Genomic DNA, 13,733 nt, shown 5'->3' on the forward strand with positions numbered 1-13,733 from the left:
TTCAAAAAGGGTATTAGAATTAAAGTGTCATCGATTTCAATTCATTCGTTTGCCGTAGAATGTCAAAGTTTAATTGTTCGAACATTAGAAATACTTGGTATTGAGAATGTTTGATGTGAAAGTCATAAAAGGGGACACCCGGATTTGAACCAGGGACCTCTCGATCTGCAGTCGAATGCTCTACCACTGAGCTATATCCCCACAGTGCACTACGGGTTCTATATTTAAATAATATACATAACAAGCCCTTGGGCATTGTTTAAAGTAATTAACAATCGTTTGTTTAAAACAGGTCTCAATTAACATCTATTAAATTTAATTGATGAAATATCACAATTTCATAGCCGTGGTTCAGATAGTTATAGCCATTAAGTTATAGGTCGAAATTGATTAGATATCTGAGAAACGAATTCTGCAATCTACTGAAATATTTTTATACTTGAAGTGTGATCGATTTCAATTTATAAGCCTGCCGTAAAATGTCAAAGTTTATTTGTTTGGACATTAAATGTTTTGCAAATTATTAACCGCCATATGTGTGCAACAAATAGTTGAAATTGATTAGCCTTCTGCGGAACGAATTCAGCAATCCCCAAACAAATTATAAGACAATTAGTTTCATAGTTTTCTATCTATGAGCCTGTCGCAAAATGTCAAAGAATATTTGTTTCAACATTGAAAGATTTATGATGTATTGACCGCCATGAATGTTCGAAGCGACAGAATCTTTAGATGTCAAAATTACTTGTTGAAACATTAAAAATTTGATTTTGAGAAAGTGTGATGTGAAAGTCATACATGGGGACACCCGGATTTGAATCAGGGACCTATCGATTTGCAGTCGAATGCTCTACCACTGAGCTATATCCCCACAATCCACAACGGTCCGCTTTTTACCCCATGGGCATTAATATAGAAAACCTATTTTATCTGTTAGGAAAGAATCTCTCTTCAATTTATCAGTTCATGCTTGACAGAGTCATCAATATTGGGTTTCAAATATATGAACGAAGATTTAATCCGCGACACACAGTGACTCCGTGGTGCAACGGTAGCGCGTCTGACTTCAGATCAGAAGGTTGCGTGTTCAAATCACGTCGGGGTCATTCCTTTATTTCCGGATCCTTGAATCAGCTTATGAACTGACCAGTTAATAAATAAACCCTTGCGAAAACGACTAATATTCAAAAATGATTTGATTTCTGAGAAATGATTTCTGCAAACTTCAAAAAGGGTATTAGAATTGAAGTGTCATCGATTTCAATCCATTCGTTTGCCGTAGAATGTCAAAGTTTAATTGTTCGAACATTAGAAATACTTGGTATTGAGAATGTTTGATGTGAAAGTCATAAAAGGGGACACCCGGATTTGAACCAGGGACCTCTCGATCTGCAGTCGAATGCTCTACCACTGAGCTATATCCCCACAGTGCACTACGGGTTCTATATTTAAATAATATACATAACACGGCCTTGGGCATTGTTCAAAGTAATTAACAATCGTTTGTTTAAAACAGGTCTCAATTAACATCTATTAAATTTAATTGATGAAATATCACTATTTCATAGCCGTGGTTCAGATAGTTATAGCCACTAAGTTATAGGTCGAAATTGATTAGATATATGAGAATCGATTTCTGCAATCTACTGAAATATTTTTATACTTGAAGTGTGATCGATTTCAATTTATAAGCCTGTCGTAAAATGTCAAAGTTTATTTGTTTAAACATTAAATGTTTTACAAAATATTACCCGTCATATGTGTGCAACATATATTTGAAATTGATTAGCCTTCCGCGGAACGAATTCAGCAATCCCCAAACAAATTATAAGACAATTAGTGTCATAGTTTTCTATCTATGAGCCTGTCGCAAAATGTCAAAGAATATTTGTTTCAACATTGAAAGATTTATGATGTATTGACCGCCATGAATGTTCGAAACGACAAAATCTTTAGATGTCAAAATTACTTGTTGAAACATTAAAAATTTGATTTTGAGAAAGTGTGATGTGAATGTCATACATGGGGACACCCGGATTTGAATCAGGGACCTATCGATCTGCAGTCGAATGCTCTACCACTGAGCTATATCCCCACAATCCACAACGGTCCGCTTTTTACCCCACGGGCATTAATATAGAAAACCTATTTTATCTGTTCGGAAAGATTCTCTCCTCAATTTATCAGTTCATGCTTGACAGAGTCATCAATATTGGGTTTCAAATATATGAACGAAGATTTGATCCGCGACACACAGTGACTCCGTGGCGCAACGGTAGCGCGTCTGACTCCAGATCAGAAGGTTGCGTGTTCAAATTACGTCGGGGTCATTCCTTTATTTCCGGATCCTTGGATCAGCTTATGAACTGACCAGTTAATAAATAAACCCTTGCGAAAACGACTAATATTCAAAAATGATTTGATTTCTGAGAAATGATTTCTGCAAACTTCAAAAAGGGTATTAGAATTAAAGTGTCATCGATTTCAATCCATTCGTTTGCCGTAGAATGTCAAAGTTTAATTGTTCGAACATTAGAAAAACTTGGTATTGAGAATGTTTGATGTGAAAGTCATAAAAGGGGACACCCGGATTTGAACCAGGGACCTCTCGATCTGCAGTCGAATGCTCTACCACTGAGCTATATCCCCACAGTGCACTAAGTTATAGGTCGAAATTGATTAGATATCTGAGAAACGAATTCTGCAATCTACTGAAATATTTTTATACTTGAAGTGTGATTTTGAGAAAGTGTGATGTGAAAGTCATACATGGGGACACCCGGATTTGAATCAGGGACCTATCGATCTGCAGTCGAATGCTCTACCACTGAGCTATATCCCCACAATCAACAACGGTTCGCTTTTTACCCCACGGGCATTAATATAGAAAACCTATTTTATCTGTTAGGAAAGAATCTCTCCTCAATTTATCAGTTCATGCTTGACAGAGTCATCAATATTGGGTTTCAAATATATGAACGAAGATTTAATCCGCGACACACAGTGACTCCGTGGCGCAACGGTAGCGCGTCTGACTCCAGATCAGAAGGTTGCGTGTTCAAATCACGTCGGGGTCATTCCTTTATTTCCGGATCCTTGGATCAGCTTATGAACTGACCAGTTAATAAATAAACCCTTGCGAAAACGACTAATATTCAAAAATGATTTGATTTCTGAGAAATGATTTCTGCAAACTTCAAAAAGGGTATTAGAATTAAAGTGTCATCGATTTCAATCCATTCGTTTGCCGTAGAATGTCAAAGTTTAATTGTTCGAACATTAGAAAAACTTGGTATTGAGAATGTTTGATGTGAAAGTCATGAAAGGGGACACCCGGATTTGAACCAGGGACCTCTCGATCTGCAGTCGAATGCTCTACCACTGAGCTATATCCCCACAGTGCACTAAGTTATAGGTCGAAATTGATTAGATATCTGAGAAACGAATTCTGCAATCTACTGAAATATTTTTATACTTGAAGTGTGATCGATTTCAATTTATAAGACTGCCGTAAAATGTCAAAGTTTATTTGTTTAAACATTAAATGTTTTGCAAATTATTAACCGCCATATGTGTGCAACAAATAGTTGAAATTGATTAGCCTTTCTGCGGAACGAATTCAGCAATCCCCAAACAAATTATAAGACAATTAGTTTCATAGTTTTCTATCTATGAGCCTGTCGTAAAATGTCAAAGAATATTTGTTTCAACATTGAAAGATTTATGATGTATTGACCGCCATGAATGTTCGAAGTGACAGTATCTTTAGATGTCAAAATTACTTGTTTAAACATTAAAAATTTGATTTTGAGAAAGTGTGATGTGAAAGTCATACATGGGGACACCCGGATTTGAATCAGGGACCTATCGATCTGCAGTCGAATGCTCTACCACTGAGCTATATCCCCACATTGCACTACGGGTTCTATATTTGAATAATATACATAACAAGCCCTTGGGCATTGTTTACAGTAATTAACAATCGTTTGTTTGAAACAGGTCTCAATTAACATCTATTAAATTTAATTGATGAAATATCACTATTTCATACCCGTGGTTCAGATAGTTATAGCCACTAAGTTATAGGTCGAAATTGATTAGATATCTGAGAATCGATTTCTGCAATCGACTGGAATATTTTTATACTTGAAGTGTGATCGATTTCAATATATAAGCCTGTCGTAAAATGTCAAAGTTTATTTGTTTAAACATTAAATGTTTTACAATATATTACCCGCCATATGTGTGCAACAAATAGTTGAAATTGATTAGCCTTCTGCGGAACGAATTCAGCAATCCCCAAACAAATTATAAGACAATTAGTGTCATAGTTTTCTATCTATGAGCCTGTCGCAAAATGTCAAAGAATATTTGTTTCAACATTGAAAGATTTATGATGTATTGACCGCCATGAATGTTCGAAGCGACAGAATCTTTAGATGTCAAAATTACTTGTTGAAACAATAAAAATTTGATTTTGAGAAAGTGTGATGTGAAAGTCATAAATGGGGACACCCGGATTTGAATCAAGGACCTATCGATCTGCAGTCGAATGCTCTATCACTGAGCTATATCCCCACAATCCACAACGGTCCGCTTTTTACCCCACGGGCATTAATATAGAAAACCTATTTTATCTGTTCGGAAAGAATCTCTCCTCAATTTATCAGTTCATGCTTGACAGAGTCATCAATATTGGGTTTCAAATATATGAACGAAGATTTAATCCGCGACACACAGTGACTCCGTGGTGCAACGGTAGCGCGTCTGACTTCAGATCAGAAGGTTGCGTGTTCAAATCACGTCGGGGTCATTCCTTTATTTCCGGATCCTTGAATCAGCTTATGAACTGACCAGTTAATAAATAAACCCTTGCGAAAACGACTAATATTCAAAAATGATTTGATTTCTGAGAAATGATTTCTGCAAACTTCAAAAAGGGTATTAGAATTGAAGTGTCATCGATTTCAATCCATTCGTTTGCCGTAGAATGTCAAAGTTTAATTGTTCGAACATTAGAAATACTTGGTATTGAGAATGTTTGATGTGAAAGTCATAAAAGGGGACACCCGGATTTGAACCAGGGACCTCTCGATCTGCAGTCGAATGCTCTACCACTGAGCTATATCCCCACAGTGCACTACGGGTTCTATATTTAAATAATATACATAACACGGCCTTGGGCATTGTTCAAAGTAATTAACAATCGTTTGTTTAAAACAGGTCTCAATTAACATCTATTAAATTTAATTGATGAAATATCACTATTTCATAGCCGTGGTTCAGATAGTTATAGCCACTAAGTTATAGGTCGAAATTGATTAGATATATGAGAATCGATTTCTGCAATCTACTGAAATATTTTTATACTTGAAGTGTGATCGATTTCAATTTATAAGCCTGTCGTAAAATGTCAAAGTTTATTTGTTTAAACATTAAATGTTTTACAAAATATTACCCGTCATATGTGTGCAACATATATTTGAAATTGATTAGCCTTCCGCGGAACGAATTCAGCAATCCCCAAACAAATTATAAGACAATTAGTGTCATAGTTTTCTATCTATGAGCCTGTCGCAAAATGTCAAAGAATATTTGTTTCAACATTGAAAGATTTATGATGTATTGACCGCCATGAATGTTCGAAACGACAAAATCTTTAGATGTCAAAATTACTTGTTGAAACATTAAAAATTTGATTTTGAGAAAGTGTGATGTGAATGTCATACATGGGGACACCCGGATTTGAATCAGGGACCTATCGATCTGCAGTCGAATGCTCTACCACTGAGCTATATCCCCACAATCCACAACGGTCCGCTTTTTACCCCACGGGCATTAATATAGAAAACCTATTTTATCTGTTCGGAAAGATTCTCTCCTCAATTTATCAGTTCATGCTTGACAGAGTCATCAATATTGGGTTTCAAATATATGAACGAAGATTTGATCCGCGACACACAGTGACTCCGTGGCGCAACGGTAGCGCGTCTGACTTCAGATCAGAAGGTTGCGTGTTCAAATTACGTCGGGGTCATTCCTTTATTTCCGGATCCTTGGATCAGCTTATGAACTGACCAGTTAATAAATAAACCCTTGGGAAAACGACTAATATTCAAAAATGATTTGATTTCTGAGAAATGATTTCTGCAAACTTCAAAAAGGGTATTAGAATTAAAGTGTCATCGATTTCAATCCATTCGTTTGCCGTAGAATGTCAAAGTTTAATTGTTCGAACATTAGAAAAACTTGGTATTGAGAATGTTTGATGTGAAAGTCATAAAAGGGGACACCCGGATTTGAACCAGGGACCTCTCGATCTGCAGTCGAATGCTCTACCACTGAGCTATATCCCCACAGTGCACTAAGTTATAGGTCGAAATTGATTAGATATCTGAGAAACGAATTCTGCAATCTACTGAAATATTTTTATACTTGAAGTGTGATTTTGAGAAAGTGTGATGTGAAAGTCATACATGGGGACACCCGGATTTGAATCAGGGACCTATCGATCTGCAGTCGAATGCTCTACCACTGAGCTATATCCCCACAATCAACAACGGTTCGCTTTTTACCCCACGGGCATTAATATAGAAAACCTATTTTATCTGTTAGGAAAGAATCTCTCCTCAATTTATCAGTTCATGCTTGACAGAGTCATCAATATTGGGTTTCAAATATATGAACGAAGATTTAATCCGCGACACACAGTGACTCCGTGGCGCAACGGTAGCGCGTCTGACTCCAGATCAGAAGGTTGCGTGTTCAAATCACGTCGGGGTCATTCCTTTATTTCCGGATCCTTGGATCAGCTTATGAACTGACCAGTTAATAAATAAACCCTTGCGAAAACGACTAATATTCAAAAATGATTTGATTTCTGAGAAATGATTTCTGCAAACTTCAAAAAGGGTATTAGAATTAAAGTGTCATCGATTTCAATCCATTCGTTTGCCGTAGAATGTCAAAGTTTAATTGTTCGAACATTAGAAAAACTTGGTATTGAGAATGTTTGATGTGAAAGTCATGAAAGGGGACACCCGGATTTGAACCAGGGACCTCTCGATCTGCAGTCGAATGCTCTACCACTGAGCTATATCCCCACAGTGCACTAAGTTATAGGTCGAAATTGATTAGATATCTGAGAAACGAATTCTGCAATCTACTGAAATATTTTTATACTTGAAGTGTGATCGATTTCAATTTATAAGCCTGCCGTAAAATGTCAAAGTTTATTTGTTTAAACATTAAATGTTTTGCAAATTATTAACCGCCATATGTGTGCAACAAATAGTTGAAATTGATTAGCCTTTCTGCGGAACGAATTCAGCAATCCCCAAACAAATTATAAGACAATTAGTTTCATAGTTTTCTATCTATGAGCCTGTCGTAAAATGTCAAAGAATATTTGTTTCAACATTGAAAGATTTATGATGTATTGACCGCCATGAATGTTCGAAGTGACAGTATCTTTAGATGTCAAAATTACTTGTTTAAACATTAAAAATTTGATTTTGAGAAAGTGTGATGTGAAAGTCATACATGGGGACACCCGGATTTGAATCAGGGACCTATCGATCTGCAGTCGAATGCTCTACCACTGAGCTATATCCCCACATTGCACTACGGGTTCTATATTTGAATAATATACATAACAAGCCCTTGGGCATTGTTTACAGTAATTAACAATCGTTTGTTTGAAACAGGTCTCAATTAACATCTATTAAATTTAATTGATGAAATATCACTATTTCATACCCGTGGTTCAGATAGTTATAGCCACTAAGTTATAGGTCGAAATTGATTAGATATCTGAGAATCGATTTCTGCAATCGACTGGAATATTTTTATACTTGAAGTGTGATCGATTTCAATATATAAGCCTGTCGTAAAATGTCAAAGTTTATTTGTTTAAACATTAAATGTTTTACAATATATTACCCGCCATATGTGTGCAACAAATAGTTGAAATTGATTAGCCTTCTGCGGAACGAATTCAGCAATCCCCAAACAAATTATAAGACAATTAGTGTCATAGTTTTCTATCTATGAGCCTGTCGCAAAATGTCAAAGAATATTTGTTTCAACATTGAAAGATTTATGATGTATTGACCGCCATGAATGTTCGAAGCGACAGAATCTTTAGATGTCAAAATTACTTGTTGAAACAATAAAAATTTGATTTTGAGAAAGTGTGATGTGAAAGTCATAAATGGGGACACCCGGATTTGAATCAAGGACCTATCGATCTGCAGTCGAATGCTCTATCACTGAGCTATATCCCCACAATCCACAACGGTCCGCTTTTTACCCCACGGGCATTAATATAGAAAACCTATTTTATCTGTTCGGAAAGAATCTCTCCTCAATTTATCAGTTCATGCTTGACAGAGTCATCAATATTGGGTTTCAAATATATGAACGAAGATTTAATCCGCGACACACAGTGACTCCGTGGCGCAACGGTAGCGCGTCTGACTCCAGATCAGAAGGTTGCGTGTTCAAATCACGTCGGGGTCATCCCTTTATTTCCGGATCATTGAATCAGCTTATGAACTGACCAGTTAATAAATAAACCCTTGCGAAAACGACTAATATTCAAAAATGATTTTAATTCTGAGAAATGATTTCTGCGAACTTCAAAAAGGGTATTAGAATTAAAGTGTCATCGATTTCAATTCATTCGTTTGCCGTAGAATGTCAAAGTTTAATTGTTCGAACATTAGAAATACTTGGTATTGAGAATGTTTGATGTGAAAGTCATAAAAGGGGACACCCGGATTTGAACCAGGGACCTCTCGATCTGCAGTCGAATGCTCTACCACGGAGCTATATCCCCACAGTGCACTACGGGTTCTATATTTAAATAATATACATAACACGCCCTTGGGCATTGTTTAAAGTAATTAACAATCGTTTGTTTAAAACAGGTCCCAATTAACATCTATTAAATTTAATTGATGAAATATCACAATTTCATAGCCGTGGTTCAGATAGTTATAGCCACTAAGTTATAGGTCGAAATTGATTAGATATCTGAGAAACGAATTCTGCAATCTACTGAAATATTTTTATACTTGAAGTGTGATCGATTTCAATTTATAAGCCTGCCGTAAAATGTCAAAGTTTATTTGTTTAAACATTAAATGTTTTGCAAATTATTAACCGCCATATGTGTGCAACAAATAGTTGAAATTGATTAGCCTTCTGCGGAACGAATTCAGCAATCCCCAAACAAATTATAAGACAATTAGTTTCATAGTTTTCTATCTATGAGCCTGTCGTAAAATGTCAAAGAATATTTGTTTCAACATTGAAAGATTTATGATGTATTGACCGCCATGAATGTTCGAAGCGACAGAATCTTTAGATGTCAAAATTACTTGTTGAAACATTAAAAATTTGATTTTGAGAAAGTGTGACGTGAAAGTCATACATGGGGACACCCGGATTTGAATCAGGGACCTATCGATCTGCAGTCGAATGCTCTACCACTGAGCTATATCCCCACAATGCACAACGGTCCGCTTTTTACCCCACGGGCATTAATATAGAAAACCTATTTTATCTGTTAGGAAAGAATCTCTCCTCAATTTATCAGTTCATGCTTGACAGAGTCATCAATATTGGGTTTCAAATATATGAACGAAGATTTAATCCGCGACACACAGTGACTCCGTGGCGCAACGGTAGCGCGTCTGACTCCAGATCCGAAGGTTGCGTGTTCAAATCACGTCGGGTTAATCCGCGACACACAGTGACCGATTTGTGTGATCGATTTCAATTTATAAGCCTGCCGTAAAATGTCAAAGTTTATTTGTTTAAACATTAAATGTTTTACAAAATATTAATCGCCACATGTGTTCAACAAATAGTTGAAATTGATTAGCCTTCTGCGGAACGAATTCTGCAATCCCCAAACAAATTATGAGACAATTAGTGTCATAGTTTTCTCTCTATGAGCCTGTCGTAAAATGTCAAAGTATATTTATTTCAACATTGAAAGATTTATGATGTATTGACCGCCATGAATGTTCGAAGCGACAGAATCTTGAGATGTCAAAATTACTTGTTGAAACATCAAAAGTTAGATTTTGAAAAAGTGTGATGTGAATGTCATACAAGGGGACACCCGGATTTGAACCAGGGAACTCTCGATCTGCAGACGAACGCTTTACCTCTGAGCTATATCCCCACAATCCACAACGGTCCGCTTTTTACCCCATGGGCATCAATATAGAAAACCTATTTTTTCTGTTCGGAAAGAATCTCTCCTCAATTTATCAGTTCATGCTTGACAGAGTCATCAATATTGGGTTTCAAATATATGAACGAAGATTTAATTCGCGACACACAGTGACTCCGTGGCGCAACGGTAGCGCGTCTGACTCCAGATCAGAAGGTTGCGTGTTCAAATCACGTCGGGGTCATTCCTTTAGTTCCGGATCCTTGAATCATCTTATGAACTGACCTGTTAATAAATAAACTCTTGCGAAAACGACTAATATTCAAAAATGATTTGATTTCTGAGAAACGATTTCTGCAATCTTCAAAAAGGGTATTAGAAATAAAGTGTCATCAATTTCAATCCATTGGTTTGTCGTAGAATGTCAAAGTTTAATTGTTCGAACATTAGAAATACTTGATATAGAAAACGTTTGATGTGAAAGTCATAAAAGGGGACACCCGGATTTGAATCAGGGACCTATCGATCTGCAGTCGAATGCTCTACCACTGAGCTATATCCCCACAATCCACAACGGTCCGCTTTTTACCCCACGGGCATTAATATAGAAAACCTATTTTATCTGTTCCTAAAGAATCTCTCCTCAATTTATCAGTTCATGTTTGACAGAGTCATCAATATTGGGTTTCAAATATATGAACGAAGATTTAAACCGCGACACACAGTGACTCCGTGGCGCAACGGTAGCGCGTCTGACTCCAGATCAGAAGGTTGCGTGTTCAAATCACGTCGGGGTCATTCCTTTATTTCCGGATTCTTGAATCAGCTTATGAACTGACCAGTGAATAAATAAACCCTTGCGAAAACGACTAATATTCAAAAATGATTTGATTTCTGAGAAATGATTTCTGCAAACTTCAAAAAGGGTATCAGAATTAAAGTGTCATCGATTTCAATCCATTGGTTTGCCGTAGAATGTCAAAGTTTAATTGTTCGAACATTAGAAATACTTGGTATTGAGAATGTTTGATGTGAAAGTCATAAAAGGGGACACTCGGATTTGAATCAGGGACCTCTCGATCTGCAGTCGAATGCTCTACCACTGAGCTATATCCCCACAGTGCACTACGGGTTCTATATTTAATTAATATACATAGAGAAATGATTTCTGCAAACTTCAAAAAGGGTATTAGAATTAAAGTGTCATCGATTTCAATCCATTCGTTTGCCGTAGAATGTCAAAGTTTAATTGTTCGAACATTAGAAATACTTGGTATTGAGAATGTTTGATGTGAAAGTCATAAAAGGGGACACCCGGATTTGAACCAGGGACCTCTCGATCTGCAGTCGAATGCTCTACCACTGAGCTATATCCCCACAGTGCACTACGGGTTCTATTTTTAAATAATATACATAACACGCCCTTGGGCATTGTTTAAAGTAATTAACAATCGTTTGTTTAAAACAGGTCTCAATTAACATCTATTAAATTTAATTGATGAAATATCACAATTTCATAGCCGTGGTTCAGATAGTCATAGCCACTAAGTTATAGGTCGAAATTGATTAGATATCTGAGAAACGAATTCTGCAATCTACTGAAATATTTCTATACTTGAAGTGTGATCGATTTCAATTTATAAGCCTGCCGTAAAATGTCAAAGTTTATTTGTTTAAACATTAAATGTTTTGCAAATTATTAACCGCCATATGTGTGCAACAAATAGTTGAAATTGATTAGCCTTCTGCGGAACGAATTCAGCAATCCCCAAACAAATTATAAGACAATTAGTTTCATAGTTTTCTATCTATGAGCCTGTCGTAAAATGTCAAAGAATATTTGTTTCAACATTGAAAGATTTATGATGTATTGACCGCCAGGAATGTTCGAAGCGACAGAATCTTTAGATGTCAAAATTACTTGTTGAAACATTAAAAATTCGATTTTGAGAAAGTGTGATGTGAAAGTCATACATGGGGACACCCGGATTTGAATCAGGGACCTATCGATCTGCAGTCGAATGCTCTACCACTGAGCTATATCCCCACAATGCACAACGGTCCGCTTTTTACCCCACGGGCATTAATAAAGAAAACCTATTTTATCTGTTAGGAAAGAATCTCTCCTCAATTTATCAGTTCATGCTTGACAGAGTCATCAATATTGGGTTTCAAATATATGAACGAAGATTTAATCCGCCACACACAGTGACTCCGTGGCGCAACGGTAGCGCGTCTGACTCCAGATCAGAAGGTTGCGTGTTCAAATCACGTCGGGGTCATTCCTTTAGTTCCGGATCCTTGAATCAGCTTATGAACTGACCAGTTAATAAATAAACCCTTGCGAAAACGACTAATATTCATAAATGATTTGATTTCTGAGAAATGATTTCTACAAACTTCAAAAAGGGTATTAGAATTAAAGTGTCATCGATTTCAATCCATTGGTTTGCCGTATAATGTCAAAGTTTAATTGTTCGAACAATAAAATACTTAATATGGAGAATGTTCGATGTGAAAGTCATAAAAGGGGACACCCGGATTTGAACCAGGGACTTCTCGATCTGCAGTCGAATGCTCTACCACTGAGATATATCCCCACAGTGCACTACGGGTTCTATATTTAAATAATATACATAACACGGCCTTGGGCATTGTTTAAAGTAATTAACAATCGTTTGTTTAAAACAGGTCTCAATTAACATCTATTAAATTTAATTGATGAAATACCAATACTTCATAGCCGTGGTTCAGATAGTTATAGCCACTAAGTTATAGGTCGAAATTGATTAGATATCTGAGAAACGAATTCTGCAATCTACTGAAATATTTTTATACTTGAAGTGTGATCGATTTCAATTTATAAGCCTGTCGTAAAATGTCAAAGTTTATTTGTTTAAACATTAAATGTTTTACAAAATATTACCCGCCATATGTGTGCAACAAATAGTTGAAATTGATTAGCCTTCTGCGGAACGAATTCAGCAATCCCAAAACAAATTATAAGACAAGTAGTGTCATAGTTTTCTATCTATGAGCCTGTCGCAAAATGTCAAAGAATATTTGTTTCAACATTGAAAGATTTATAATGTATTGACCGCCATGAATGTTCGAAACGACAGAATCTTTAGATGTCAAAATTACTTGTTGAAACATTAAAAATTTGATTTTGAGAAAGTGTGATGTGAAAGTCATACATGGGGACACCCGGATTTGAATCAGGGACCTATCGATCTGCAGTCGAATGCTCTACCACTGAGCTATATCCCACAGTGCACTACGGGTTCTATATTTAAATAATATACATAACACGCCTTTGGGCATTGTTTAAAGTAATTAACAATCGTTTGTTTAAAACAGGTCTCAATTAACATCTATTAAATTTAATTGATGAAATATCACAATTTCATAGCCTTGGTTCAGATAGTTATAGCCATTAAGTTATAGGTCGAAATTGATTAGATATCTGAGAAACGAATTCTGCAATCTACTGAAATATTTTTATACTTGAAGTGTGATCGATTTCAATTTATAAGCTTGCCGTAAA

At 36.2% G+C, this 13,733-nt stretch overlaps 32 non-coding genes across 32 annotated transcripts; 7 read left to right on the forward strand and 25 right to left on the reverse strand.

Annotated features, from left to right (window-relative positions):
• Positions 1-129: 129 nt before the first annotated feature.
• On the reverse strand, positions 130-201 carry Trnac-gca (transfer RNA cysteine (anticodon GCA)). Its single transcript has one exon. It is a non-coding gene; the product is annotated as a tRNA-Cys (tRNA).
• Positions 202-799: 598 nt separating this feature from the next.
• Positions 800-871, reverse strand: Trnac-gca (transfer RNA cysteine (anticodon GCA)). The gene has a single exon. It is a non-coding gene; the product is annotated as a tRNA-Cys (tRNA).
• Positions 872-1,353: 482 nt separating this feature from the next.
• Positions 1,354-1,425, reverse strand: Trnac-gca (transfer RNA cysteine (anticodon GCA)). The gene has a single exon. It is a non-coding gene; the product is annotated as a tRNA-Cys (tRNA).
• A 598-nt stretch (positions 1,426-2,023) lies between these two features.
• Positions 2,024-2,095, reverse strand: Trnac-gca (transfer RNA cysteine (anticodon GCA)). The gene has a single exon. It is a non-coding gene; the product is annotated as a tRNA-Cys (tRNA).
• Positions 2,096-2,258: 163 nt separating this feature from the next.
• Positions 2,259-2,330, forward strand: Trnaw-cca (transfer RNA tryptophan (anticodon CCA)). The gene has a single exon. It is a non-coding gene; the product is annotated as a tRNA-Trp (tRNA).
• A 247-nt stretch (positions 2,331-2,577) lies between these two features.
• On the reverse strand, positions 2,578-2,649 carry Trnac-gca (transfer RNA cysteine (anticodon GCA)). Its single transcript has one exon. It is a non-coding gene; the product is annotated as a tRNA-Cys (tRNA).
• Positions 2,650-2,770: 121 nt separating this feature from the next.
• Trnac-gca (transfer RNA cysteine (anticodon GCA)) lies at positions 2,771-2,842 on the reverse strand. The gene has a single exon. It is a non-coding gene; the product is annotated as a tRNA-Cys (tRNA).
• Positions 2,843-3,005: 163 nt separating this feature from the next.
• Positions 3,006-3,077, forward strand: Trnaw-cca (transfer RNA tryptophan (anticodon CCA)). Its single transcript has one exon. It is a non-coding gene; the product is annotated as a tRNA-Trp (tRNA).
• Positions 3,078-3,324: 247 nt separating this feature from the next.
• Trnac-gca (transfer RNA cysteine (anticodon GCA)) lies at positions 3,325-3,396 on the reverse strand. Its single transcript has one exon. It is a non-coding gene; the product is annotated as a tRNA-Cys (tRNA).
• Positions 3,397-3,836: 440 nt separating this feature from the next.
• Positions 3,837-3,908, reverse strand: Trnac-gca (transfer RNA cysteine (anticodon GCA)). Its single transcript has one exon. It is a non-coding gene; the product is annotated as a tRNA-Cys (tRNA).
• Positions 3,909-4,506: 598 nt separating this feature from the next.
• Positions 4,507-4,578, reverse strand: Trnac-gca (transfer RNA cysteine (anticodon GCA)). Its single transcript has one exon. It is a non-coding gene; the product is annotated as a tRNA-Cys (tRNA).
• Positions 4,579-5,060: 482 nt separating this feature from the next.
• On the reverse strand, positions 5,061-5,132 carry Trnac-gca (transfer RNA cysteine (anticodon GCA)). Its single transcript has one exon. It is a non-coding gene; the product is annotated as a tRNA-Cys (tRNA).
• A 598-nt stretch (positions 5,133-5,730) lies between these two features.
• On the reverse strand, positions 5,731-5,802 carry Trnac-gca (transfer RNA cysteine (anticodon GCA)). Its single transcript has one exon. It is a non-coding gene; the product is annotated as a tRNA-Cys (tRNA).
• Positions 5,803-6,284: 482 nt separating this feature from the next.
• On the reverse strand, positions 6,285-6,356 carry Trnac-gca (transfer RNA cysteine (anticodon GCA)). The gene has a single exon. It is a non-coding gene; the product is annotated as a tRNA-Cys (tRNA).
• A 121-nt stretch (positions 6,357-6,477) lies between these two features.
• Positions 6,478-6,549, reverse strand: Trnac-gca (transfer RNA cysteine (anticodon GCA)). Its single transcript has one exon. It is a non-coding gene; the product is annotated as a tRNA-Cys (tRNA).
• Positions 6,550-6,712: 163 nt separating this feature from the next.
• Trnaw-cca (transfer RNA tryptophan (anticodon CCA)) lies at positions 6,713-6,784 on the forward strand. The gene has a single exon. It is a non-coding gene; the product is annotated as a tRNA-Trp (tRNA).
• A 247-nt stretch (positions 6,785-7,031) lies between these two features.
• Positions 7,032-7,103, reverse strand: Trnac-gca (transfer RNA cysteine (anticodon GCA)). The gene has a single exon. It is a non-coding gene; the product is annotated as a tRNA-Cys (tRNA).
• Positions 7,104-7,543: 440 nt separating this feature from the next.
• Positions 7,544-7,615, reverse strand: Trnac-gca (transfer RNA cysteine (anticodon GCA)). The gene has a single exon. It is a non-coding gene; the product is annotated as a tRNA-Cys (tRNA).
• A 598-nt stretch (positions 7,616-8,213) lies between these two features.
• Positions 8,214-8,285, reverse strand: Trnac-gca (transfer RNA cysteine (anticodon GCA)). The gene has a single exon. It is a non-coding gene; the product is annotated as a tRNA-Cys (tRNA).
• Positions 8,286-8,448: 163 nt separating this feature from the next.
• On the forward strand, positions 8,449-8,520 carry Trnaw-cca (transfer RNA tryptophan (anticodon CCA)). Its single transcript has one exon. It is a non-coding gene; the product is annotated as a tRNA-Trp (tRNA).
• Positions 8,521-8,767: 247 nt separating this feature from the next.
• Trnac-gca (transfer RNA cysteine (anticodon GCA)) lies at positions 8,768-8,839 on the reverse strand. The gene has a single exon. It is a non-coding gene; the product is annotated as a tRNA-Cys (tRNA).
• Positions 8,840-9,437: 598 nt separating this feature from the next.
• Positions 9,438-9,509, reverse strand: Trnac-gca (transfer RNA cysteine (anticodon GCA)). The gene has a single exon. It is a non-coding gene; the product is annotated as a tRNA-Cys (tRNA).
• A 614-nt stretch (positions 9,510-10,123) lies between these two features.
• On the reverse strand, positions 10,124-10,195 carry Trnac-gca (transfer RNA cysteine (anticodon GCA)). The gene has a single exon. It is a non-coding gene; the product is annotated as a tRNA-Cys (tRNA).
• A 163-nt stretch (positions 10,196-10,358) lies between these two features.
• Positions 10,359-10,430, forward strand: Trnaw-cca (transfer RNA tryptophan (anticodon CCA)). Its single transcript has one exon. It is a non-coding gene; the product is annotated as a tRNA-Trp (tRNA).
• Positions 10,431-10,677: 247 nt separating this feature from the next.
• On the reverse strand, positions 10,678-10,749 carry Trnac-gca (transfer RNA cysteine (anticodon GCA)). The gene has a single exon. It is a non-coding gene; the product is annotated as a tRNA-Cys (tRNA).
• A 163-nt stretch (positions 10,750-10,912) lies between these two features.
• Trnaw-cca (transfer RNA tryptophan (anticodon CCA)) lies at positions 10,913-10,984 on the forward strand. Its single transcript has one exon. It is a non-coding gene; the product is annotated as a tRNA-Trp (tRNA).
• Positions 10,985-11,231: 247 nt separating this feature from the next.
• Trnac-gca (transfer RNA cysteine (anticodon GCA)) lies at positions 11,232-11,303 on the reverse strand. The gene has a single exon. It is a non-coding gene; the product is annotated as a tRNA-Cys (tRNA).
• A 188-nt stretch (positions 11,304-11,491) lies between these two features.
• On the reverse strand, positions 11,492-11,563 carry Trnac-gca (transfer RNA cysteine (anticodon GCA)). Its single transcript has one exon. It is a non-coding gene; the product is annotated as a tRNA-Cys (tRNA).
• A 598-nt stretch (positions 11,564-12,161) lies between these two features.
• Trnac-gca (transfer RNA cysteine (anticodon GCA)) lies at positions 12,162-12,233 on the reverse strand. The gene has a single exon. It is a non-coding gene; the product is annotated as a tRNA-Cys (tRNA).
• Positions 12,234-12,396: 163 nt separating this feature from the next.
• Trnaw-cca (transfer RNA tryptophan (anticodon CCA)) lies at positions 12,397-12,468 on the forward strand. The gene has a single exon. It is a non-coding gene; the product is annotated as a tRNA-Trp (tRNA).
• A 246-nt stretch (positions 12,469-12,714) lies between these two features.
• Positions 12,715-12,786, reverse strand: Trnac-gca (transfer RNA cysteine (anticodon GCA)). The gene has a single exon. It is a non-coding gene; the product is annotated as a tRNA-Cys (tRNA).
• A 598-nt stretch (positions 12,787-13,384) lies between these two features.
• Positions 13,385-13,456, reverse strand: Trnac-gca (transfer RNA cysteine (anticodon GCA)). The gene has a single exon. It is a non-coding gene; the product is annotated as a tRNA-Cys (tRNA).
• Positions 13,457-13,733: the final 277 nt, after the last annotated feature.

The sequence above is a fragment of the Styela clava genome, chromosome 9 (assembly GCF_964204865.1).
Source record: "Styela clava chromosome 9, kaStyClav1.hap1.2, whole genome shotgun sequence".
Classification (NCBI taxonomy): domain Eukaryota; kingdom Metazoa; phylum Chordata; class Ascidiacea; order Stolidobranchia; family Styelidae; genus Styela; species Styela clava.